At 31.5% G+C, this 27,102-nt stretch overlaps 1 protein-coding gene across 1 annotated transcript in view; it reads right to left on the bottom strand.

Moving 5' to 3' along the window:
- LOC120771363 (aquaporin AQPAn.G-like) overlaps positions 1 to 20,543 on the bottom strand; it is a 46,027-nt gene extending 25,484 nt beyond the window's left edge. Inside the window, exon 1 of the mRNA XM_040099322.1 lies at positions 20,495 to 20,543. The gene's annotated coding sequence lies outside the window, so the exon portion shown is untranslated. The remainder of the gene's footprint in view (positions 1 to 20,494) is intronic.
- Positions 20,544 to 27,102: the final 6,559 nt, after the last annotated feature.

Here is a 27,102-nt window from a genome sequence, read left to right as displayed (position 1 = left end):
CATAATAATGAGTTGGTTCAGGTCATAAAAAATAACCAAACCAAATTTACTGATTTCACAGTGAAATAATGATAATTGTATGCCCTCGGCGAGTGAAATTGCTCAGGCAATAAATTCGCTAAATTATTATTAGATTAACATTAGAGCGGAAATGGAATTTTAGCAATTTTAGTGCGATAAGTTTAGTTGAAACCGTGCAAATCAGAAATTTCTCAACCCAACTGCCTTGCATACTTTTAGGGTTAAACAAATACACTTACGTTTTTTTTGAAGATGATTTGGGAGAAGAAAAAAAGGAACCATAGAGCCGCTAGCATAGAATTGTGCACTCAGCCGCAAACACGAATTCAAATTGTTATACATTTGAAGCGAGGCAAAAGTAGAAAGCATTACAATTTCATGCAGTGAGCATGGAGAGACATTTTACAAGTGAAGACTAGGTTCTTAGAATGACTAGAACTGAGACCATAAGATCTAATCATACTAAGAACTTAGCCTCTCTATTTTACTTTCACTTCTTACAAAATTTAATGCACTGACGCTCATATATAAATAACTGTATGGCAACGCTGTTAGTTATAAAATTCAATGCCATCGCACTTTTCACTTACACTTAAAATGAAAAGTAAGGTCACTGCTATCAATTGAGCAAATATTATGCTAAGTTACTGTAAATATACAAAAATCACTCCGCAAGTCTGTAATTATCTTTAACTACGCTACATTTATCTTATCAACCAAAATATTTTATATAAGGAAGCTATTATTAAACATTAAGAAAGCGTATTAGGGTGGTAGTAATCGAACGAAATTACACTTTTATTTCGTTAATATAAAGTGGGCAATAAATGTATGCCGTCCGTTATCGTAACGCAGTGGGCAATAAAGTTATTTCAAAGTTTTAGTCACAAAAGGTAAGATTTAGGCCTATTAACTGCTGATAAGCGAACGAAGTCAGACTGTTGGAATCATAAAACGTGTGCCTAATCGATTCACAGATTGCATAATATCGACTATTTTATGGACGTTATTGTTGTGTTGTATTTATAGAGGATAGCCACTTGAAAGTTGTTTGTTTTGAGTGGGCACTGAGTGAGATCTACACTGAAAAGTATGCAGCAAATTCGATGAAATATGGTGATTGGGTTAAGAAGACTTCTAAGGAGCTAGAAGCCGTTTAAGAGAAGTAAAAATATATACTTGTAGTGCGATCCTAGCAGGTCACGTTAGGTTCGGTCGTAGGGTTGATCCCAAATCGATGGATCTTACTTGGGCAGATATTCGCCCTTTTCGTTGCTCATAAACTCCTAAAGGTGGAGCGCCAGATACTCATAGATTGACGAAGCTTCTTGAGCTTATCACAAACTTATTAAGGCAGTTAATATCAATCTCAGCAATTCTGCTTAGTTCACCAAAGTTGTGTCTATCGAGATATTCGAATGGACAGTATTCAGTCAAAAAACCTACAATTGCTACGACATTGGCTTTGCTAAATGCCAGTAGTTCGAAGGATCGATGATGATTCAAAAACTTGTTTGTTGACCAGCACTTGCTGAGCTTTACTGGAAGTCCAAACGATCAACGCCAGAACACAAGAAAACATCGAAAAACCGTCGAGCTTCCAATCGGATGAAATTGAGAAAAGTGTGCCCTCCTTAACAAACTAAATGGCTTTGGAGTTTCCGGCGATTACGATGTGACCGGACATCCATACAAGTATAACATGGAAGAAGCTTAAGCCTTGACTATTTTTGAATGCATAGTCAGCGAGTTAAAAACCATAAAGCTCTCGGCTATTGGAATACATGCACACCGCTATAAAGTAAGCTGCACTTCAGAGCAGTACATTTACTATTACCTTAACGGCTGCAACATCGGCTTGGAAGACACTGCAATAGTCAGGAAATCTGAAGCTGGAGTTGATAGAGAGCTCCTGACAGTAAACCCTTCCACCCATTTTCCCCCCCAACTTTGACCTATTCGTAAAGAAGCTTACCTCCCCTCTCCTCCAACGGCTTCTTCCCACCCACAACTTCCTCTTCAGTATATGAGCAGAGAAGGAGCCGACAGAGTTCGGTTTGGCTAGGATATCCAAGTATTGAGATATAAGAACTCAGTTTCTCTGAGTCTAATGGCAACTTTCGAGTCTAATAGCACCTTCCGACGATGTCTGCGGGCACTATGTGCAAGATGGTGTTAAGTGCCATGGTTGCAAGTGTGTTCTTTTCTAGAGCTCTCCAGCAGATAAAGACTCCATAGAACATAATGTGCTTGACAATGGTGTCGTAGAGCTAGAGGATCACTCTCGGTGAGAGTCCCCACCTTTTGTCAATGGGTCAATACAAAGTTTTGGTAACTAGATGTCAGAAATGCTATTTTAAATCAAATGTTATAAAATTTGGGAACTAATAATGCCTAAGTACCAAACATTTCATTTATTTTTGTGTGCTTTATATAAAATAAAAGTGCTAAGCGGCGAAAAAAGCACCCTTTACTAATAAACTACTAGCAATAATTTTTCCTGCAATAAAAATATAAATCGAAAATTAAATCAAATTCATAAAATGCACCCACTCGTGCAATAAAAATCACTTCAAAAAGAGTATAAATGTTTGATTATCACGGCTGTTAATTGATTACAGTGCCAGTACAATTATGTAATCAGAATGCAGGCAACGTTACACGTACATTGAGTACTAAACTGAATTACGAAAGCAAACCAAATTACAAAATGAAAATCTTGTAGTGCTTACAATCGAAGGCGAACGCACTTCAAGTCCGTCCACTTCATTCAAAGGTTTCGATTATTAACTACAAAGTATTAAAACATTAAAGATGAAGGCAAATAGACGCAAACAATTAGACATGTATGTATAAGAAGTGTGCACCATAAATAAAACAGTCAAGTGTAACCACTCGTTGACAGCTAAAGTGTGATATTTTATGCACATACTGTATCGATAATCAGTTGATAGTGTGAGCGCTCACAACAATAAGTGGCTGCCAGGCAAATAGGACAAAATTTGCAAAATAAGCAAATAAATAACGAATTAAATGTATTTATTTTATTGGCAGAAATCTTGACAACAACAGTTATTAAACTAAATTAAATCAATTACATACAATCACCATGATTAAGAAACGCTGAGTATGGCCGCAGAAATTATTTAAAACGTGAAAATTGGCTTTGTGCCTTTTACAGCGAGCTTTAAGCGAAAGGCTTGAGTATATAATTTTTTTGTTTTGTTTTTTATTGATGGGCGCTTATTTAGATTTTTCAGCGTAGTCTGTAATCAAAATGCAAATGCCGAGTTTAAGTTAGTCGAGTACCCACAAAAGCGCCGATATGTATATATAAGTACCCTGTTATGTACTCATTAATACTTATGCAAGTGATTTAGGTGCAATTAATGCGGAATTACGAATGGGAACTTACTTTCCAATGCATAAATTATACTAAATGTGCTGCAGAAGCTATTCATTGTGCTAGTATAGCTTTTAAATTTTAATTAGTTTGCTATTCAACAGAGACTAACTGTATGAAGTGTCTAATAGATCAACAAGTGACTAATTTATTCAATAAAATATCAAATGGCTTTAGGCACTAAATACAGTGATCTGAGCTGCATCAATTACAGTTTGACAAATAAGACCGCATAATTAAGTATTAAAAAAATACAATTTCATGCATTAGCAATTAAATTTTTATGAAAGGTATTCTAGCTGCGGTGCAAGCGAAGTTAACGTTTTCTTTTTCACAAAAATTTTTTTTAAACTTTTCTAAATTTTATAAATATAAATGGTTATATGCCAAGCAAAGTACTAATCAAAACACTTTTCGTAACTAATTTTAAATATTAACGCAAACAATAAAATTTAATCGATAAATATATCGATATTTTTCCATTTTATTTAATCGATAATTTTCTATCGATATTTTTCAAATGCAATTTAAAGCTAGAAAATACTTTCCTTCTCATATACATTTGAACATTATTTCAAACTTTTTTAAGATCAAGCATTTTTGCTGAAAAACAAACGACATCGTTATCGACATTTTAATACATATTTAATAGATTTCTAATGTTCTTTTTAGTTAAAACGTAAGATAAACAATAATTTTAGCATATTTGTTGATAATATAAAAAAAACATTTAAGGATGAAGTACATACATTTTAAAACGATTCGATATTTTTGCGATATTTTGTATTATTATGTGAACATAAAGTTTTGCTAGTATTTTAATAAAAAAACTTGTTCTTTATAGCCCATAACATTTTAAGTTTGGAATTTCGTTTATCTTAAAATAATCGATAACAAAACATTATTTATCGATAATAAAAATTGTTATCGATAAATTTAAATCGATATCTGGCAATTTTAAATTGTGAACAAGAAATTTTACTTTTATAACATGCTCCAAACTAGTTGAAATGAATCACTAATATCGATCATTTTCTATATCAATACCACATTCATTTCTAATTCATATTTACCAATACGAGTTTTCAAATCCATATCTGCCAATTTAAATTGTGTATAAGAAATTTTACTTTTATAACATGCTTTAAATTATTTCAAACAAAAGATACTAAATATTATCGATTAACATCAATGATTAATATCGATAATTCTCCATTTCATTAGAGCATTTATTTCTAATCCCCATTTACCAGTTTGAATTTTCAAATTGATATTCGCCAATTTAAAATTTTGAACAAGAAATTTTACTTTTATAACATTCTCAAAATTAGTTCAAATGAATGACTAATATCGATAGTTTTCTTAAAACTAAAAAACTAATACGGTCAATAAATCATTATATTTGTCATAAAAATATTCTTTATAAATGTTTTACATAAATTTAGTTCAAATTAGAAATCTCGATAATTTCTTTCGATAAATTTTGGACGATCTTTATTTATCAGCTTGAGTTTGCGGTTAAAAACTTTTTTGTAATCATATTCGAACAAAAATTCGAACTAAATTAAAATGGCTCTTATTTCAATTGAGCCTAAAATATAAATTTCATATTTTTTATCGATAATTGAAAATCGACAAATGATTCTTTGCGAAACAGTTTCTTTAAAAATATTTTAGATAATTTTAGTCCAAATCAAAAATAGTTTTATCGATAACTTCTTCGTTTTCTATAAATCTTGGTAATTTTTAAATGAATGAAAGCTTAATTTTAACTATTTTATCGATAAATGAATATCGATATCAGATTATTTTTGCATAAAAAGCTTATTTAAGAATATTTTACATAAATTTATTTCAAACTAAAAACATTTTTATCGATAATTTTCTTCTTTTTCAAAAAATTGTGTACGATTTTATTTATGAGCTTGAATTTTCGGATAATAACTTTTTTTAATCATATTTAAAAAAAAATTATAAAACACTTACAATATCATTATTTCGATTGAACTCAAAAGTTTAATTTTATCTTTTTTTATCGATAGAGTAATATCGATAATTGATTATTTTTTGCATAGAAAGTGTTTTTAAGAATGTTTTCAATAAATTTAGTTCAAATTAAAATTATTTATATCGATAACTTTCTTTTTTTCGATAAATTTTATCGGTTACTGCCGGGAAATCCGTTAAGCTGCCGGCAACATCTAAAGCAGACTACTTTACGAAGGCAGCGTAGAAAGGTAAAGATAGAGGTAAAAACTCGAAAAGATGCATAACACCTATGGCCTTAGATATTAAAATCCAATATTAGCCAGATAAGTGTCCTCAACTTCTACTTAGCAACAGCATTATAATGACAGGCGCTGCAGTCATCCAGGAAACAACAGTTTAACGGAAAACGCAAGTGCATGCTTGCCTATTATCTTTTTATATATAATCTACTAATATTTTGCACATCATCGAGCTCCAAAAGTACATCCCCTTCGACAGATAATTCACTTTAGGCGCTGATAAGCAAGCAAATACTCATATTATAAAAAAATAAAATAAAAAAAATATATAAATATATGAAATATACGATCTTATTAACCTATATTGCTGTTATCGCCAACAAGTGGCCCAAGAAGCTATTTTAATCGATGCATTATATAATAAGCCAGATAATTAGCTGTGATTTAGATACAAATATTCTTGGGGATTGTGCCGCGTACTAACTTTACTTGTGGTAAAGTTATGGCTTAACCGTAGATATACTAAATATATAATTTGATGCGATTATAATCACTTTATAACGTATAACGGTGAAACGTGATGTTTTCCAGTTTTTATTGTTTGCTTATGCCAAATTTAGAGCAATCCATTTATTCCATGGCAAGAGGCCATAAAATATACAACCGTTATGCGTATGAAGAAATGTCATAAAAATATACATTTTGACAGCGATTTGTTTTCACACACGACTATATGATGTCAAAAGATTAAAAAAGACAGTTTTTTTAGCAAACAATGTCATACATATTTTCATATTGCATATGTATGTATATGGACTTAGACTGCACCTAATTAGCTACTTATCAAATATAATAATAAAAGCAGAGCAAACACTGTAAACATATTTTTACAGCTATTTACAGAACAGCCAAAGTAAGCCGTTCATTTTTTGAATATACGATTATAGGAGTACACACATAAGCATATAAAAATTGTAATAATTTTTTATGGCTCAATAAGCTTTATCCAACGCGAAAAGTGTGTATAAATAGAGGAATTTGCTGGCCAAATTTTATAACAAAATATTACAAATACACCAAAAAATTAAAATAAAAAATTTATATATATAAAATTTTAATTAAAAATTTTAAACTAAATTTTTTGATAAAATTAAACAAAAATTACCTAAAAGATAGTATAAAAAATAACTTCAAAAAATTTAATTAAAATTAAGAAAAATATATATTTGATAAAAAATTAAATAAAAAAATTTCTAAAATTATTAATTACATTACTTTTTATTAATTTTCTGTTAATTTTATCTAAATTATTAATTTAGTTTAAAAATTTATTCAACTTATAATACTGCAATTAAATTTTTTTTTAATTACATTACTTTTTATTAATTTCAATAAATTTAATTAACTTTTTGTTTCAAGCTCTCCAATTTATTTTTATATTTTATAAATTTATTAAATTGTCAAACTATAATTTAATTTTTTCTTTCAATCGCAATATGTGTTTTTAAGTATTTTATTTTTATATTTTTTATAATTAAACAAATTTAACGACATATTTTAAAAGACCATTAAAACTGTTTCTTGATTAAATTTTTTAATTAAATTAATTAAGAGAAATTAAAAAGAAATTTATGTTATTAACAACAAACTTGTAAGGAACTGTTATTTTAATTTACCCATTAATTAAATAATTAATTTATAAATTTATTAAATTCATAAAACTTTAATTAGTTTTTTTTAATAATGACAAAAATTATTATTTAACAAAAAAATTAATGAAATATTTAAAGACAGTTACTTCAAATTATCACTTAATTACATTAAAGCTTAATTTTTTGTTTAAATTTATCAAACTTTAATTTAATTTTTTTATTAATTACAATATGTGGTTTTAAGAATTTTTATTTTTAATATTTATTTTTTTATAATGAAAAAAATTTAACGAGATATTTAAAAAGAGCATTAAACTATTTCTTCAATAAATTTTTAAATTAAATTAATTAAGAGAAATTAAAAGGAAATTTATGTTATTAATAACTAACTTGTAAGGAACTGTTATTTTAATTTACACAATTTATTTATTTATTTATAAATTTATCAAACTTTAATTATTTTTTTTTTAATTAATGACAATATTATTTAATAAAAAAATAATTAACGAAATATTGAAAAAAATTATTTTCAGATCACATTACTTAATTGAAATTATATAATTAATTAAAGTTATTTTTTTGTTCTTTTTTATTTTTTTTAATTTTTATATCTAAAAAATGTAATGAAACATTTAAAGAGGTTTGTACAAAATAATTTTTTGATTAAATTTTAGTAGTTGAAATTATATACATAGCTAATTAAATTCGGTTTAAATTTCTTTACTTTCGTAATATACCTTTTGTAATTATCTTATTCATTGCTCTAGTTATTTGGTAATTTTAATTAAATTAAAATATTGTAATTAACTAATTAAATCTTTATTTATTTTTTTACTTAAAAATTTCAGCAATAAATACTATATATTATGTATAATACATTGTCTTTAATTAAATTTAGTTTTTCCTTAAAAGATTATTTTTTAATTAAAACCAATACTTAAAATTATTCTTTAATTTTGCTGGACCTTAAGTTTAGATTATATAGTTTAAATTTATTTACTTGCGTAATTTATGTTTCATAATTATTTTATCAAAGTTATAAATAAAATAATTAGGTAGTAATTTTAATTAAATAATTTTTTTTATTTTCTGATTAAATATTTTTGAATTAAAAACCTTAGCAACAAATGTTGTAGTTAATAAATGGTATATTGTATGTAACAAAATTTATTTTTACTTAAATTTTTTTTTTTAATATAATAAATAAATACTTAAAATTATATATGAATTTGAATTGATATTAATTTTAGAGTATTTAGAGTATTTTTAGTTTAGTAATTAAATATTTTTATTGTTTTAAAAATCCCAACAAAAAATACTATATATTAATTTTTTTTATTAATAAATTCAATTTAATTTTAAAATAATAAAATTCAATTTAAAAATATATTTAAAATTATTTTATAATTTGGTTTTATTGCTATAAATTATAAAACAAATTCAAATTATTTTTAATCTATTATTTCATTTAAATGTGTTTACTTTCATAGTTTCGTTATATAATTAATTTAATTTTTTCAATTAAATAGTAAATTTAATTAAATAAATTTTTAATTAAACATTTTTTATTTGTTAAAAACTAATAATTTGTTAATAACTAAAAATTTGTTATTATTTCATTTAAATGTAAATTATATAATTAATTTATATAATTAATTTAATTTTTTCAATTAAATAGTAAATTTAATTAAATATTATGTATTTGTTTAAAAATATTAATTTGTTAATTATTAAAAATAAAAAACCAAAAGAAACATACCATATTTATGTATATACATATGTACAGATAATATAAACAATTCAATAAAAATATACATAACTGCATCTTAAACCTGTAAAAAGCCATAAATTTCAATACAGCACAACTTTTCCACAGCTGTCCAAAATCAGCACCAAAATTCTAATATTATAATCATGCAATAAAAAAAACAAAAAACATAAAAGAATAACAAAAAAACAAGTTTATAAAAAAAACAACAACTAAATCACTTCTAGTTGATTCTTGAGTTTTGTTGATTACTTTGTCACTAAAAAAATGCTGACAATATTTATATATAGCACAATTGATAACGACTGCACACGTTTAGTGACCTGATTGCCACTAATACATACAATGGAAAAATCTAAAGTCGAAACAAAAAATAGGAAAATAACATAATCTGACAATGACTTTGAACTGAGAATATAGAAATAAACATTCGATAGTGCTCAGCTTCGTTTCCAGCTTAAAAAAAGGCGAGACAAATGTAATCTACCCGAGCTGGTTCCTTATTTTTCGATCCTGTAGCAACAAACGAGTCCGTGCGAAATCGCGTAGTCGACATTCCCAAAGTGAAATCTATGCACACAACACAAATATATTTATATATCTTTAGCTTTTTATTTTATCCACACATTTATTTTAAACAAATCTACATATTTATTTTTAAATCAAACAATCTCTTTGTTTTCATTAGAAAAAATGTGTCAACCAACAAATGTGATTCCGAAAACGTGAAAAATTTTTGTCGTGTGCGTTTTCAGAAGCCAATCGAACTTTAGTCATTCTCTTTGTCGGCAGGTAATTATTGTTTTTGTTTTATATTTTCTTTGTTGCAAATAATAAATGTTTCACTCGTATATTAGCTATGGTATATGTTATATATTTATGTGTGCGAATAGTTGTCAAATTCTGAAGTATATTGACCTTTGTTCGTTTTGAAGATCATGTGAGAATTAGTAAATTGTTTGAAATCCATAAACATCACAATAAACTTGTATAGTATATAAATATTTTGTGTTATTAAAATGGCTTGGCTAACACGGGAGTTTAAATTACTGCTGCAAATTAATAGCCAAATAATTATTTCATATATATTAAACTCGATGGTTTTTCTACACGGGTGTGATGAGCGATAAACCTCCACTGCAAGACCCATAAAATATACATAAAGCCAATATCACTAAGTAATTTCATTTGTTGACAACATCTGACCTTATTGAGTATTTCCGTAGCTAACTTCATACTGTTTACCGTATAAGTGATCCAAATAGAGATACTTTTTCCAATAACCCTTTTTTGACAGATCACGCGAGAGTCGTGTCAAGTTGTCATTATTATTTTTGTTCGGTATTGTTTGGCATTTCATCAACAACGTTTACATGTCGTTCAACTTTACTACGAAAATTCACGTTCTGTGGAGAATATGTTGTGGCGGTCGACCCTCCCAAGCGACATCGCTTCGCTCTATGAGCTCTTAAAAAGTTCCAAAAAAGTTCCGATGTTTTCGAACCAAATTTTGTCAGCGATGAGGACCATTTCTGGCTCAATGGCTATGTAAACAAGCAAAATTGCCACGTTTGGGACGAAGAGTAACCTGAAGAGATTCAAAAACTGCCATTTCATCCAGAAAAAATGCCGGTATGGTTTGGTTTGTGGGCCGGGGGAATCATCGGTCCATATATCTTCAAATATTATGCCGGTGGGAACGTAACCGTCAATGGGGACCGTTATCGCGTCATGATAACTGACTATTTGATGCCTGAAATAGAAGCGACTCGGCGACATTTGGTTTCACCAAGCGGCGCTTTTTTCCACACATCGCATCAATCAATGGATTTGTTGAGAAACTTCGGCGAAAAAAATATGTGCGTCAGAATTTCGTATCGGCAATTTCGATCTTGATAGAAGAACTCTTGAAGCCGATGTGGATAAAATAAACCCTTGGGCAATGCAAAACGCTCGAGAGATTGCTGAAAGATTAAATTTGTTTAACACGAATATTCCTAAGCACATGAAACGTTTAGGATTAATTTCATAGCTTGACATATGGGTTCCTCATATTCGTACAGAACAAAATTTGCTTCGTCGCATTAACGGCTGTGATTTGCTTATCAAACGTGAAAGAAGTGATTCGTGCCTAAAGTTCATTGTTGCTGGCGACAAAAATTGGTTGTGTATAAAAATATAAATCGCAGCAGATAATGGTCTAAAAAAGGATAAATGAGCTCAAACCACTTCGAAGGCCGTTATTCAGTAAAAAAAAGGCTATGTTATAAGCTTTTTTAACGACAATACCACGATCAAGTCTTAAATGTATTGTAATCAGCTGGAAAATTGATTGATGTACTATATTCGTGTTATTGATCAGTAAAAAGGGTATAGTATTCCACCAGGATAATGCCAGACCTCATATAAGTTGGACCAGTCGTCAAAAACTTTTGTAGCCTGAATAGGATGTGCTACCATAACCATATTGTCCAGATTTGACACCTTGCAACTATTACTTGTTATGGTCCCTGGAACATTTTTTGGATAAGCAAACCTTCAGCTCAAATCAGGTTGTCAACAACCACTTACACCAGTGGGTTCAAAAATGCCTTGAGGGATCAAAAATTTTATGAGCGTGGAATATATCTCCTGCGCGAAAGATGACAATAGCTTTGAGTCAAAATGGAATATATAATTTCACAAAATGTTTTACAGCATAAAAAAATTGTGTTTAATTACACTAAAAAACAAACCGAAATTAAAAAAATCGTGCTTGAATTGCACTAAAAAAACGAAATGACTTAGTGAACAGCCCAATATAAGCTTCAAAACACAATAAAATTTCCTGCTGGACGGTTAATAAACTTCAATTAGAATTACTAATACATTTTTTAAACTGAACTTTAGTCTACTGTTTATAGTACCTTTCTAGGGATTCGGGATTGTGTCAAGAGATTTTTTAAAAATTTTTAAACAAACTTCAGTCTACAGTTTCCTAGAAAGGTACCAGGATTCTTTAAAAATCCCTTGATACCATCCTGAGTCGGTTAGATTCAATTCGACCGGGTCTACATATTACCAAAATAAGAATTGTTATAAGATACTATGCTTTTATGGGTTTGAAAATCTACCGAAGGATTGTGGTAAGTGCATTCTACCAGGCTTTCTAAATTAGCATTAATTTTGGATTTACATGCATTGACTGTTCTCCAAACATTGCGAAATCAAAGTCAAATATATAATAGCATAATACTACCCGAAAAAGATTTGTCATTTGGTTAGCAGAGTTCTTCAGAATCAGAACACAAATCCGTGAAAAATATAAATTTATGAACAATTTTTTTTCTTATTAATTACCAAGTTATTGGTCACATTCAGAAAAAAATATCAAATTCAATGAAAATTATTTTCATCGTTGCATTTATACTTTCATATTTCTTTCTTACTTCGGCGTCATACTCAGTATTTGGGTACGTAATAGGTATTCTCAGTGGCTATACGTGAATTACATATGTATATTTAAAGAATTAAGATAAGTTGCTCGTAAATACCATAAAATTAAGCAGAATTAAGAGCAACAGAACAAAAATAATTTCTTAACCACATTTATATACGAAAAAAGTTCAGACAAAGAGCCACGAAAATGAATTGGTGTATTTCTGAAAATATCATTCGGTTATACTATAAGAAATTAATAAAAATTAAATGGAGCATTTTTATAATAAACGGAATTTTAAATTTATGGTCTTAATAAAAGAAAGAAATATTTACAGAAATCTATGAATTTGTAGGTCAATGGAGCAATCAAAGTGTGGGATTCTTTTCACACACACGCAACTGTATTTTGTAAATTTTTTCGTATAAAATACACTGTAGATATTTAACAACACCTGCAAGTTCGTGTTGTAAATCATATAATTGATATTTTGGCGGCAGAACACATGCTCCAAATAAAATATATACTACCGAGTGACACAGCTTTATTGGATGTAAATCCGGGTCAAAATTGCTACGTATGCCCAAATGTCATAATTACGAGCAAATATATATATGTACATTGTGACAAACAAATACCGGAAATTGTAATTAAATTCCCCAGATAAATGATATTTCAAAAAAAAATTTACTAAGTTGGTAAGTAGAACTGTCCTTAATCAAATATGATCGCGATCTCTAAACCAGTTTATTTACAGCAGCTGCTTAAGTCGGTACACCTCAGTAGAGCTTTGTGATTTTTACAATGAATAAAGAATTTGACTCAGATTTTGTATTTCTAACAAAATTTCGTATGCGGAATCGCTGCAAATATTGATAGAGGCTTACGGAGATTCAGTTGTATCAAAAACGCAAGCCTACGAGTGGTACAAAGTCTTCAAAAATGGTCGAGAGATCGTTGAAGACATGCCTCCTTTGAGATGGCAAGAGAGCAAGACATCTCTCGTTACTCTGCTCGAATGATTTTGGTGGATATTTTGTGTATGATACACGTTCTTGCTCGACTCGAACCGATAAAGCTTAATTTTTTTCAAAAAGAGTATAGCAAACAGGTCTCTTTGGACATGCTTGCTCGTGCGAATTCCGATTCCACATTCATGGAGAGCATTAAAATTGCCGATGAGACATGGGTTTATGAGTTTGAAATGCAAACCAGTCAGCAATCATCGGCATGGAGGAAAAAAACCACCTGAAATAAAAAAAACACGCCAAAGCCGCTCAAAAATTAAGATGATGCTCATTGGTTTTTTCGATATTTGTGATTTGGTGCATTATTTATTATGTAGGGACAGACGGTCAATAAGGAGTTCTATTTGGCCGTATTGAGGCGTTTGCGTGAGAACATTCTCCGAAAACGTCCGGAATTGTGGAAGTACATTTCATGGATTTTACAAGATGGCAATGAACCATCGATTTACGATTGTCTCCGAATTTAAAGCCAAAAACGCAGTGAAAACCATTCCGTATTAACGAGATTTGACTCCGTGTGATTTTTTCTTGTTCCCCAAACTGAAATTGCCGCTGCGTCGAACCCGTTCCCGTTGATCGAGGAGATAAAACAAAATTCGCTGAAGGAGCTGAAGGCCATCTCAAGAAGTGCTTATGAAAAGGGTTTCGAGGACTGAAACAATTTATTATTATAATGTTTTTTATTTCATAGTCTCATGGAAGCTCTTTCATTTTTCAACAACTTCATTGAACTCGTATGTTCTCAGTTCTATAGTAAAAGTGTTTTAGCGAGCATACTTTTGTATTCGACTCTAAAAGTATTCGACGCAGTACTCGCCGAGAGAAGCAGAGGAAGAGGAAGACCTCCACTCGGTTGAAAAGATCAGGTGGAGAAGGACCTGACTACACTTGGTATCTCGAATTTGCGCCAAATTGCGAAAAGGAGCAACGACTGGCGCGCTGTTGTTAACTAGGCTATAACCGCGTAAGTAGTGTCTACGATAGTAAAGAAGAAGAGTACGTTAGAAGGTGGCTTGTTGTACGAGTGGATGTATGTACATATATTTAATATACCCCTATACTTTCGCTCATGAATGATGGCTAACCAATCAGTAAGGCATGTACATAGTATAAATTCGAAGTTAAGTCACCTACTAAATGAACACACAAATATACATATGTCTATACGGTACACACCCTCACTATATTGTAAAGATTAGATATCTGCAAGCGGAAAACTACTTCTGTGCATTTGTGTGCCCCTAAGTGGCTCGTATATTTATTGGACAAGGTCAGGTTTTCGACACTCTGCGTTTGGAAAAACTAGCGTTGCTTACTTTTATAAAAAAAGAAAAACAAGAAAAAAATAAAAAAAAAAAACAAGAAAAAAATAAAAAAAAAACAAGAAAAAAATTTAAAGAAAAACAAAAATGTTTCGAAATAAAAGCGAAAAATATGACGAGAAAATAGTTCGGAGGTAGAGTGCGGCGCCTGTGCGTGTTAAGTGTGGAAGTTTCGTAAGTTTTCGGTTGTTGAAATATTTGCTTGACATTTTGCTCTCTGTCGGGATAAGAGAACCACAAATATTTTATTAGTGGACACACATATGTACATATGTAAATATTGTATAAACAGTTGCTTAGGCGTTTTTGTGTGCGAAAGAAAAAAAATTCTGTCGAATTAATTCTGGAAATTAAGAGTAATAAGGCAGCATACATATAAATAAGTATATATGTATGTGCATATATACATGAGTACATATAATATGGTGATTTTTTTTAGAAAGTACTGGAATAATATACATACATACATATTCATATATATTCATCATATTAAATGGAAGAAATTATGTGGATTTCTTTTATTGCACAAAACCATTATCTAATAAAATTGCGGTGAAATTTAAACATGAGTACGGCAAGCAACCCAAAAGTGGTTGCTAAACTGATTTGAATTGCCACTAATTTAACCAAAAAAAAGGGAAAATGGTTGCCAGCAGTTTAAAAATTAAAATAAATGTATAAAGTAAAAACTTCTAACTTATGAGTATTAAAGAAATTGTTTGAAGAAGCTTGCTGTTGAAAATATATTTTACGGAGAGCTGCCAACTGTTTAAAAATTTCGATATAATAAAATTAATTTAAAAAAAGTTAATTATTGCCTTATGGAACACGAACTAAACTAGTTTAAAAAAGCTTAAAATTAATAATTTTTTATATGTAGAGTTGCCATTTAATTTAAAATTTTGTGATTACTTAAATTTATAAAAATAAGGCCTATATATAATATTTCGTAAAGCAGGTTCACGAAACGATAGAGTTGCAAATATTTTTTGGCCAGAGTTGCCACCTGCACCAAAAAATTAACTTAATAAAATCGCTAGAATTAGTTTAAAAAAGTTTAAAAAGATTAATATTTCGTGAGTAGTGTTGCCACTTAATTTCAAATATTGTGATCTCTTAATTTTATAAAAAATAAGGCATATATGCAATATGGCTATCAAATTTAACAGGTTCACGAAACGAAAGAATTGCAAACATTATTTGACCAGAGTTGCCACCTGTACCAAAAAATTAACCTTAATAAAATTGATGAATTTTAAATATTACAATACTTTGAGAAAGTTAAAAATATTTTTTACGTGTGTAGCCACTTATTATTTTCGTAATTCACCAAAAAATCAATGCTTTAATATTAATATCAAATAGAAAGTATTTGGAAAATCTGTGAGGACCGACATAAATATTTTTAAAAGGATCACCAATCATATTATCCTCAACATATATGTATGCACATACTTTATTATTTATTTACTATTTATTCTTAACATTAAAAATTAAAATAGCCATCAAGTGTAGCTTGCCCAAAAGAAAGAAAAGTACCAGTACAAAATTAAAAAAGTAATGTTTTTTACGAAAACTACCTATTCTATAGGAGTTTCAGGACCGGCGTTCCAAGCTATCCAAGTGAGATCACTGTTAGGGACTGTCTCATTACCTAGTTAGGTTAGGCTCTTCACGTAAATAATAATAAGTATGTCATCCTGAAATAAATGTATTATATTATTTTTGTTATATTTATACCCTCAACAAGATATATTAACTTTGCCATGACGTTTGCCATGATGTTTGTAACACCCAAAAAGAAACATCGGAGACCCTATAAAGTATATACAATGTCTACTAATAGAGATGATTAGGTTTTGACTGCTCATTGCGTCCATGTTTGTTTACGGATTTGTGTTAAATTTTGTCAGTATGTTCAGTAAGGTATGCCATTCCATTCTGTCATCTTTCATTTTGGTACAACGCTTGGAAATTGTTCAAGATGATTACGCAAATTCACGTTCTTCGAAAACAATAAACAAAATTGTCGCTATTTGGGTGAGTGAAATCCTAGTGTGGTTCTGAAAACCCAATTACATCTCCGAAAATTTGCCGTTTGGTGCGGATTATAGTATTAGATTATTTCAAAATGAGGCAGGAAATGCCGTTAACGTCTATAGTGAGCATTCTGAGACGATGTTGAACGGCTGTTTTTCCCGAAATTTGTTAAAATCAGATCGGACCACTATAGCATATAGCCGACTTTGAAACTGGCCTAACAAAATCGAGATATAGAGATCTTTTTATTCTCATTTATGTTATCAAAAATTACACATGTATTATTTATTTGGTATTATTTTAATATACATATAACATATTTTTTTACATTATCCAGGCAAAAAGGCGATCCCAACTTGCCATCAGCATACCGTCCACTATACATGCTTGACACAGCGGGAAAGCTCTATGAAAGGTTGCTGAAACCCAAACTCGAAACGGTTATCAACAATGCTAGAAGACTTCCTCCTAAACAAAACGGTTTTAGACCCGGCAAATGAACTCTAGAAGCTATAAAATGTGTAAAATGTCCGGAACGAATTGAAAAGCGCTAAGTGGAAGGATATGATCGACGCTCTCGAAAAAAGCTTTAAAATCCCTGACTACCTCAGAGCTGTGGCGCGGAGCTACCTTAACAACAGATAGAGGTCACGTCAGAAGCAGCACAAGAATCCATTTTATGCCAAGAATATCAACCAAGATGCTATATGTACTGAAACTTGAAATGCGAGACGAATCTTACTTAATTGGTTACGCGGACGACATCGCAGCATTAATTACAGCAAGAGATACAGAAGTAGACGTAGAAGACCTGGTTGGCCCAATAAACGCGGACAATTTAATCCGCGTCATGAGGGGGGATTATTCATAAGCTCGCAGCAATTTTGCTAAGCAGCAGAAAGTGGGATCTGGACGCTGGTGTGCAGATATAAATCTAGCAATGAGAAACATAGAACGTCACTCCGAGGTAATGCATATGTGGTCCCAAGGTCACAGGATGGCGACGGTTCCTTAGAGGAGGATTTTTAGTGACCTGCAAGTTGCAGCACTGATGATCCGACAGGCATTTGTCACCGCTTACCCGTAAACAAGAAGAAATATATTTATTTTACTTTATTTTATTTTATTTCCTTGTTTTTTTTTTATTTTACTTTATTATGTTTTATTTTGTTTTATTATTTAATTTTTAGTGAAGTAGTATACATTTTTGGGTTTTCATTATTTTTTTATTTTTTTACTTTCTGTTTTAGAAAAAATATATAGAGAAGTCAATATATATTTAAGTCTTCAACCAAACTAAGTACTCCAAAGAGCCATAAAATACTCCTACACATCACCCAAGCTGCCCGATATTAAAGGGACATAAACATTTCGTGAAATGCACAGAATAGGTTTACATTATTTTTATACAAAACCGAAGAAAATATGCCCCTTATTTAATAATAAATAACACACCAGCATGACCCAATTTTTTTTTGTTTTTCTTTTTGTTGTAATAAATAAATAGGGGACAATTTCTGAGTATAAAATAAAATATTAAAAATAAAAACAAAAAGCCAAATTTTGGCAGCCAACACAAAACACTGCCAAATGTGTCTAATTTTAAAATTGTATGAGAAAAAAACAGCAATCATAACAAATGTCTGTATGTGTATGTACATGTACATACATATGTTTTACATTGCCGAGCACTGCATGCGCGCGGAATATCAAAGTGGCATTGCACATTGCCACACTTTTGATTCCCATACTTATCCGCTCAGCGAGTAAACTCATACGCAATGTCAGACGTCGAAAGCGCCAGAGCACAAGCGCGTCAAAATAGTTTGTTTATATGTATGTAGCACTTGCACTAACTATGGATATCAATAAATTTGTAATTAAGTGTGTGTGTAAGTACCTATGTATGTACATATGTAGGTGCATGAGCATGCAGAAATGCACACCCACCTTTTAAGCAGAAATTTGCGTTGATAAGATACACAGTGAACGCCACGGTTTAAGGACAGTGAGAACTAGTTGTCATGAACGATTGCACGTGATACAAAAAATGTGGTATTTTTGCATTTAATTGTATTCACATTGAAATATTTGAATGCAAGTAAAAGATGGTCGAAAGAATTTAAAATAAAATTTCAAAAAAAAATTTAAAAAATTTAGAAAATTTTTATTTTTATTTCGAAAAAAATTAGAAATCTTCTTTTTTAATTTTATGAAAAATAAATAATTTTTAAAAGTTGTGATGAAATATTGTTACAAAAAACAATTTAAAAACAAATAAATTCAAAATAGAAAATTTGGAAAACAACGTTTAATCAAAATTCATAAAAAAATATATTTATCATGTTAAATTAAAAAAAAAAGTTTGGAAAACAACGTTTAAGCAAAAGTCATAAAAAAATATATTTTTCATGTTAAATTTTAGAAAAAAAAAATTTTTGAAGAAAGGTTGTTCAATAAAAATAAAATTGGAAATTTTTTATTGGTATTTCGAGAAAATTTGTTTTTTTTTTTAATTTAAGGAAACGATTTTTCTTTTAATTGTTATGATATGTATATTGAAATGAGAAAGAAAAAAAATATTAATTTCAAAACAGAAAATTTGGAAAACAACGTTTAATCAAAATTCATAAAAAAAATATATTTTTTCATGTTCAATTGTAGAAAAAAAAACTTCTTTTATTTTTTTGCAAATAAAACTTCAAAAAGTATGAAAAAAATAATTTTTTTTAAATTGTATATTTAGAAAAAATAATTTTAAGACAGAATATTCGAAAAATAACGTTTTATCAAAATTTATAACAAAAATATATTTTTTCAAGTGCAATTTTAGAAAAAAAATTTTGAAGAAATATTGTTCAATAAAAATATTTAAGAAAAAATTTCGGAAAGAAATATTTCTTCATGCACAATTGTATTAAAAAATTGTTTGTAAAAAATGTTTCAATAAAAATATTTAGAGAAAAAATTGTAAAAAAAATATTATAAAAGTTCATAAAAAAATATTTATTTAGTTTAAAAACCATTTTTTTTTATTTATTTATTTTAATAAATTTTTTTTTCATCAGCATATATTAAAAAAAATGTTTTTTTTTATTTTTTAAATTTATTTTTCAGTTCGAAACCACAAACTGCAACACCAGTTCAATTTTAGAAAAAAAAATTTAAAGTAAAATTGTTCAATAAAAATATTTAAGAAAAAATTTCGGAAAGAAATATTTCTTCATGCACAATTGTAGGAAAAAATTGTTTGTAAAAAATGTTTCATTAAAAATATTTAGAGAAAAAATTGTAAAAAAAATATTATAAAAGTTCATAAAAAAATATTTATTTATTTTAAAAACCATTTTTTATTTATTTATTTTATTTAATAAATATTTTTTTTATCAGCAAATGTTAAAAAAAAGTTTTTTTTTATTTTTTAAATTTATTTCTTAGTTCGAAACCACAAACTGCAACATAAGCCATGCACATACATATGTATGTATATAAGTCTGTTTGTAATAAATGCACCGCCAAATTCCTGCCGTGCAACAAATGGCCTGCGCAACCCAGCAAAACATGAGCCCCTTTCAATGCAACAAAGGGAAAATAATTTGCAGCACAAAACTCACCGAAAACCGCACAGAAAATTTGGCGCACTGAGCACTGAATGTACTGAATCGAATTCGAACCAAACCGATACTGTGGCGGTTGATAGCATTAAGAAGCATTTTGATTTACTTTTCGAAAAAAAACGCAAAATAAAAGCAGAAAACAACAAAAGCACAAATAAAAAAATGCAAAAAATACTACAAAAACAACGGTAGGCAGCACTTCTGCAAGCAATATGCAAATGTATGTGTATGTTTTTATGTGTGTGTGTGTGTGTGTGTGCAAGCACGTGTGTGCGTTTGTTTAACAAATCATGCCAACCAGCCCGCTGCTTGTCCACCTAAAGCGTATTTACATACATATGTACATGCATATGTACTTAAAAACATATAAAAAATCGTATGTACTGTATACTTATATACGTTTGTATGCCTATGTGTGTGTGTGTATATAATAAATTTTCGTCTTGTGCTTTTGCTCTTCGTGCACTGATATGATCGCGCACAATAGTAAATACATACATACATACATACATATGTATGTATAGTGTATGCGTCCTCTTACCAAAAAACAACAACAACAACAGCAACAACATGGCAAAATGTAGCGCAAAAGCGGTGTGTGGTGGGCGGTGGCAGGTTGTACTCCGAGTGTTGAATGGGCTGGTGTTTTAGTAGCAGCAACTAAAGCAACAACAACAAGAAGCATAACAACGACAACAAATTAAACAGTTCTAATCAGTATAAAGCCAAACATATATACATAAATATGTATAGATATATACATATATACATATACATATGTATGAACATAAGTACATATGTCTGCACTCGAAATCTGCTGATTTAGAACTCATAGTTGATAAGAACTGCTCTATATACATATGAACAATGATTGCGCTCTTCCCTAATTAGCTCTGAATATTTGGTCATACTACTCTAGTAAACGGTACTCACAAATACAAATACTATATATTAGCCCAACATGTTTGTATGTATGTACTTGTAGTATAATGAAATAAATTAAAGCGATAAGCAGAGGGAGAGCGCATGTTTAATGCAGCGGTTCAGACGATGTCGCCAGTATGCAGATTAAGAGCCTTCATATTATAAACGTAAATATTTATACGTATACACATACATATGTATGTATATCTGTATGTCGGTTTCACACCGGGTGCGAAGTTCTTAACATCTTATGTTTTTGTGGATTTTGTTGTTTCGTGTGCCTTCGAGAGTGTGATAAAAATGACGCCAGAGACACGTCAAAACTTATCTTGGACTTATCGTTAACATCAAGTAGATAGCACGCTGTAACTCTTAGTTTTGAAATACATATGTACTTATTTAAATTAAATTTCAAAAGCTAACTGTGTGTGGAAGGGAAGGAGCCAGTAAAGTGTCCAGTTTTCGATGAATCCTTCGAGCATTTCGACTAGTAACTGGCATACCTGATGTTTTGCTACAAGGTCTGAATCGAAGCGCGATTAACCGCATAGACTTTAGACTTTACTTATCTCCAGATGAAAAAGTCTAACGATGTGATACCACACGATCTTGGTGGCTAATCGACCTGCTCAAAACATGAAATTATCTGCTCACCGATGTGTTCTCTCAATACATCTATTTATTGATGCGATATGTGGGAAGTTTTTGAAGAAATATGAACCGATTATTCCACCGGCTCACAAACCACACCAAACCGTAATTTTTCTGGATGAAGTGGCAGCTTTTGAATCTCTTCAGGTTGCTCTTCGTCCCGAATGCCGCAATTTTGCTGTTTTACATACTCATTAAGCCAGAAATGGGCATCATCACTGAACAAAATTTCGCTTCAGTTCTAGCACAAGCTGTGTTTTGTACGCTTTCAAGTTAACATCTCTTGGCGTAACGAAATGCGCCAAGTCGTTCCATAGGTCAGTCCGTATTGCTGCCAACGGCGCCTAATCGACTCTATAACTATCGCTATAGTTATCCGAGCAATTTAATTTCAGATGTTGGTGATACTTTGGATAATAAAATTCAAATTTCTTGAAGATACCTCCTTAAATGAAAAAAGTTTTATATAAAAGCACTTGATTCCGATCGTTCAGTTTGTATTCGCCGTTCTGAAAAATTTGTTCGAAATCTGTGTCGTTGCTTTGAACAATAATTGACACCGAATTTTTTGAAGCTACATCTTCGAATAAAAATGTTTTCCATACCAAAACTTGGTTTTAATCGATCTATTGCATGGCAGGCATATAATAGAGGGTTTGTCCGGAAAGTAATAGGACTGATTTTCATCCGCCGCGCCTGTACTTCGGAGTGTGTGCGCACCGACTGGCTTTAGCAAGAAGTGGTGTGTTTCGGTGGCATCAGGCCTTTTTGGAGGGCCGGGAAAAGATCGCTGATGAAGACTGGAAGAATGAGCAAATCCAAAGTGAAAACGATGCTCAGTGTCTTTTTTGACATCAAAGGCATCATCCACCATGAATTTTTTCCTCCTGGGCAAACCGTAAACGCCAAGTTTTACGTGGAAGTCCTATAGAGACTCAAACGAAAGGTCAATCGGATCCGACAAGACATCGCAGCCGATTGGAAGTTGCACCACGACAACGCTCCGGCACACACCTCATTTCTTGTGAACAGCTACCTAACCAAGGGCTGCATCCCAACGCTTCCGCAGCTGCCCTACAACCCAGATGTGGCCCAGCCGGACTTTTTTTTTGTTTCCTTGCCTAAAAAGACCGATGAAAGGCAAGCATTTTGAGACGACAGAAAGGATCCAAACAGCATGCACCTCGGCTCTCAAGGCTATTCCGGATAATGCCTTCCATGCTGCCTTCAATGCTTGGAAATCGCGCTGGCAGCTCTGCATCGACGCAGAAGGAGTCTGTTTTGAAAGTTTTTAAAGAATTGTAACGATTGGTTCAATAAATTTTTTTTAATCGACTCAGTCCTATTACTTTCCGGACAAAAAACTTTTATTGTTATATTTAATTCTATAACCTCACAAGTTGATCCAAGTAATAGTTTTGGACATCCCATTATGATAGAACTGGATAGCTCCAAGTTTCTTTCTCAATCACAGTCAATGACCTTTTAGTTAGGTAGACTCTACCGTGCTGAGAACGAAGATGTTTTAGTTTGTTTGCGGTGATTCTCATTAAAAATATGGCAGGTCCACAAAACTTCAAAGCACAGCAGAACCCTAAATATAGATTTATCACTACCACTGTTATTGGAGACTTTATATTAAGGAGTCAGCAAAGCGGGTTTATTGACAAAAAGGGTAAAATTGGATTATCAACGAGAAGCGACAAAATAAAGATGACATTTTTACTTATACTTGATCAAGAGCTCGGAAAGAGCATTTCGGCTAAAGCCTGTAGAGTTCTTAAATAATTTTGTGTAAAACAATGAAACATTGAACTACTTCTTCGCTTAGTCAGAGTTTAAGAAGCTGACCGAAGCAAAAAATTGCGTCACTTTATGAAATTTCAAATGCCGTTTGCTATTATATTTTTTATCTTTTATAGCAAAGGCACATGCTTTATCAGAAGTCCATATCAGGCTATACAAATTATAAATTAAAATTTTATGCGCAGGGGATCAATCAATTTTTGCTATCAATCAAATTTTAAATTAGAACAAGTAAGGAAAGGCTAAGTTCGGGTGCAACCGAACATTTGAAACTTTTGCAACTTGCAAGGCTCAAAGCGGAAAACATTCTTTTCGATTTTCACATGCATATCTGAAAGTATGACTGACATTTTCAGTAAAAGATTTGGAAAGGAAATGAGGTCCAACTATCTAGGAGCTAAATAGTTTTTGTCCGACTTGGTCAATTTTTGGTCACAAGGTGGCTCCAAGGCTCGATTGTAGTAGAGCGAATTTCATTTCCACACTGTAATGTAGGAATGCCAGAATAATATTGCCTATCTGCTGCCCTATCGATAGAAGAGACTATAGGAACGTTATGGGAATACTAACTGGTACTGGGCTGGTGGCGAGACATGCCCACAGGATGTAGCTAACAGATCGAGAAGGCTGCAGGAAATATCTGAAGCAGGGCAACAGGGAAACAATGGAACTTCTCTTGTGCATTTGTCCCGCATTGGCAAGACTGCGCTTTAAGCATTTGGGTTCGCCACAATATGATACACTGGAGGAGGTATCGATAGTGAGGCCCCAGAGTCTGTTAAAATTGGCGTCAAGCGCAATCATCCTAACGATGACTAATCCTCTTGGGCTTAGTAAGTGAGCACCATCTGGTATCGAAAAGGACCAAACTAGTCTATGCGTGGCTTATTAGCCCACCAGATTAACCTAACCTAACCCAATATTACCTACCGAATTTGTTCGAAATCAGTCGAGTAGATCCCGAGATATGGGTTTTCACCTAAATGTAGGCGGTGCCAAATCTGACAACGATTCCTCTAAAGCTCTTTCATGCCAACTTTGGTGAACAATTTTATATCTCTGTACTCGTTCTTCTTTTTTATGAAGTTTCATGAAGATATCTCAATTTTTACTCAAGTTACTGCTTTCACGGACGTTCAGACGGACAGACAGCCATTTGGAACTCAACTCGTCTCGTCATCATAAATATTTACTAATAAGTATATATAACTACATATCTATCTCGCTTAGGTTTATTAGGTGATACAAACAACCGTTGGGTGAGGAACACTATTATACTCAGTACCAACATGCTGCAAGAGTATAAAAATTAGAATTATTAGTCAGACTTGGACTACGATAAGGATAGCAACGGGTAAATTTAGCACAGAGAAGTAAGAGATAAATATGAGTGTATAAAATAACTATACAAGTATATTGTATTACTAGTTTGAGAAATTGAACTTTGTGAGGAAGTGATCTCATTTGAAGAAGTGCTTTTTTTAGCAGATAACGGTATTAATATTGTAGAAAATTCAAATTGAAAATAAGGTAGAAAAAATATTTACAAATTAAAATTCGATAAAATTTTTATTAAAGTTTATCTAAAAGTGTAAATACTTCAATTGTTTTGTTTCAGAATGAATTTGATTATAAAGACATCTTGTCTTGAAGAACCTTAAGTATATTATTAAAAACAAAGTCATAACAATAAATAAATAAATATAACGTGTGCTCCCATTAGAGATACTTTTTTTGACAGATCACGCATGAGTCGTGTCAAGTTATCGTGTTATTTTTGTTTGGTATTTCACCATGGAAAGACTTACGTCTAAGCAACAGTTACAAATCGTTCAACTTTATTACGAAAACTCACGTTCCGTAATGAATGTGTTTCGCGAGCTTTGCTCAAATTATGGTCAACTTAATCGGCATACAATTCGCCACACCATCATCCATCTTGAGACCCAGCATTTATAACTGGATAATATTCGACTAAATAGACTACATCAGCACGCATTGAAGAAAATATGGCAGCCGTAGCTGGGAGTGTTCACGAAGATCGTGGAGAGTCGATTCGGCGCCTTCGTTTGAAGTCGCTCGATCTTCCCAAGTAACATCGCTTTGCTCTATAGGCTCTTGAAAAGTTCTAAGAAGATCCGACGTTTTCGAGCCAAATTTTCTCCAAGAGCTCCCATTTTACCCAGAAAAAGGAAAAGTTTGGTGTGGTTTGTGGGACGGTGGAACCATCGGTCCATATTTCTGCAATGAGGCCGGTGAGATCGTAACCGTCAATGGTGATCGTTATCGCGCTATGACAACAGACTATTTGATGTCTAGAATTGAAGCTGGTGATCTCAGTGACATTTGGTTTCAACAAAGCGGCTCCATTTCACACACATCGCATCAATCATTGGATTTGTTGAGAGAACACTTCGGTTAGCAGATAATTATTAGGTCGATTAGTCACTGAGATCGTGAGATATCACACACCGTTAGACTGTTTCCTGTGGGGATATGTAAAGTCTAAAGTCTATGCGGACAGTCCCGCTTCGATACAGGCCTTTGAGCAAAACACCAAGCGCGGAAACTTCGAACGGCGGTTGCTTTTTGGCTCGCGCACCTGACAGGGATTTTTGGTTGGGACGAAGCCCTTGGAAAAGATGTGCATTAAGTTAAGTTACTAGGTTAAAAGGGAGTCGAGGAGTTGGAGTATTTCCGAGATCTTCATTAACTTCAGTTTCAGACTGCCAGACCACTGTAGCGTCTTTCAAGCGAAGGTGGCTGCCATCAATGTAGCAGTAGATGTATTGCACTCTGATAGCCGAGCGGGCTATATTGGCGTTGAGCTAAAAATTTGTTAAAGAGTGTGTTTGCTTCTGGCCCAAAGTGGACCGTAAGAGCTCCTCCGAACTACTTGCACTTAGCAAAGTCAATCTAGCAGCAATTGTAGGGGTTCTGACTAGACACTGCCCAATACCGACTAAATATTTTATCAAAACTGTATGGAGGAAGTCGTGGTGGAATCATCTTCACTTTTTGGTCTATTACCTGACTTTTGCCAGACTGAAATTGAAACATCTCGCTAGACATAACGTTTGAGAGCTTAAAAATGTGACTGAGATTGATATTAACTAATTTAATAAATTTGTGATAAACCCGAAACGACTAATTGATCTACGAGTTGATGCACTTTAAGGAAATCGTGGATAACATAAAAGACAAATATTTGTCTAAGTGAGGTC

This window comes from Bactrocera tryoni, chromosome 3, assembly GCF_016617805.1.
Source record: "Bactrocera tryoni isolate S06 chromosome 3, CSIRO_BtryS06_freeze2, whole genome shotgun sequence".
In the NCBI taxonomy this organism is placed as follows: Eukaryota; Metazoa; Arthropoda; class Insecta; order Diptera; family Tephritidae; genus Bactrocera; species Bactrocera tryoni.
Note: the sequence above shows the minus strand (reverse complement) of the source record. Positions and strands in the feature narration are given on the sequence as shown.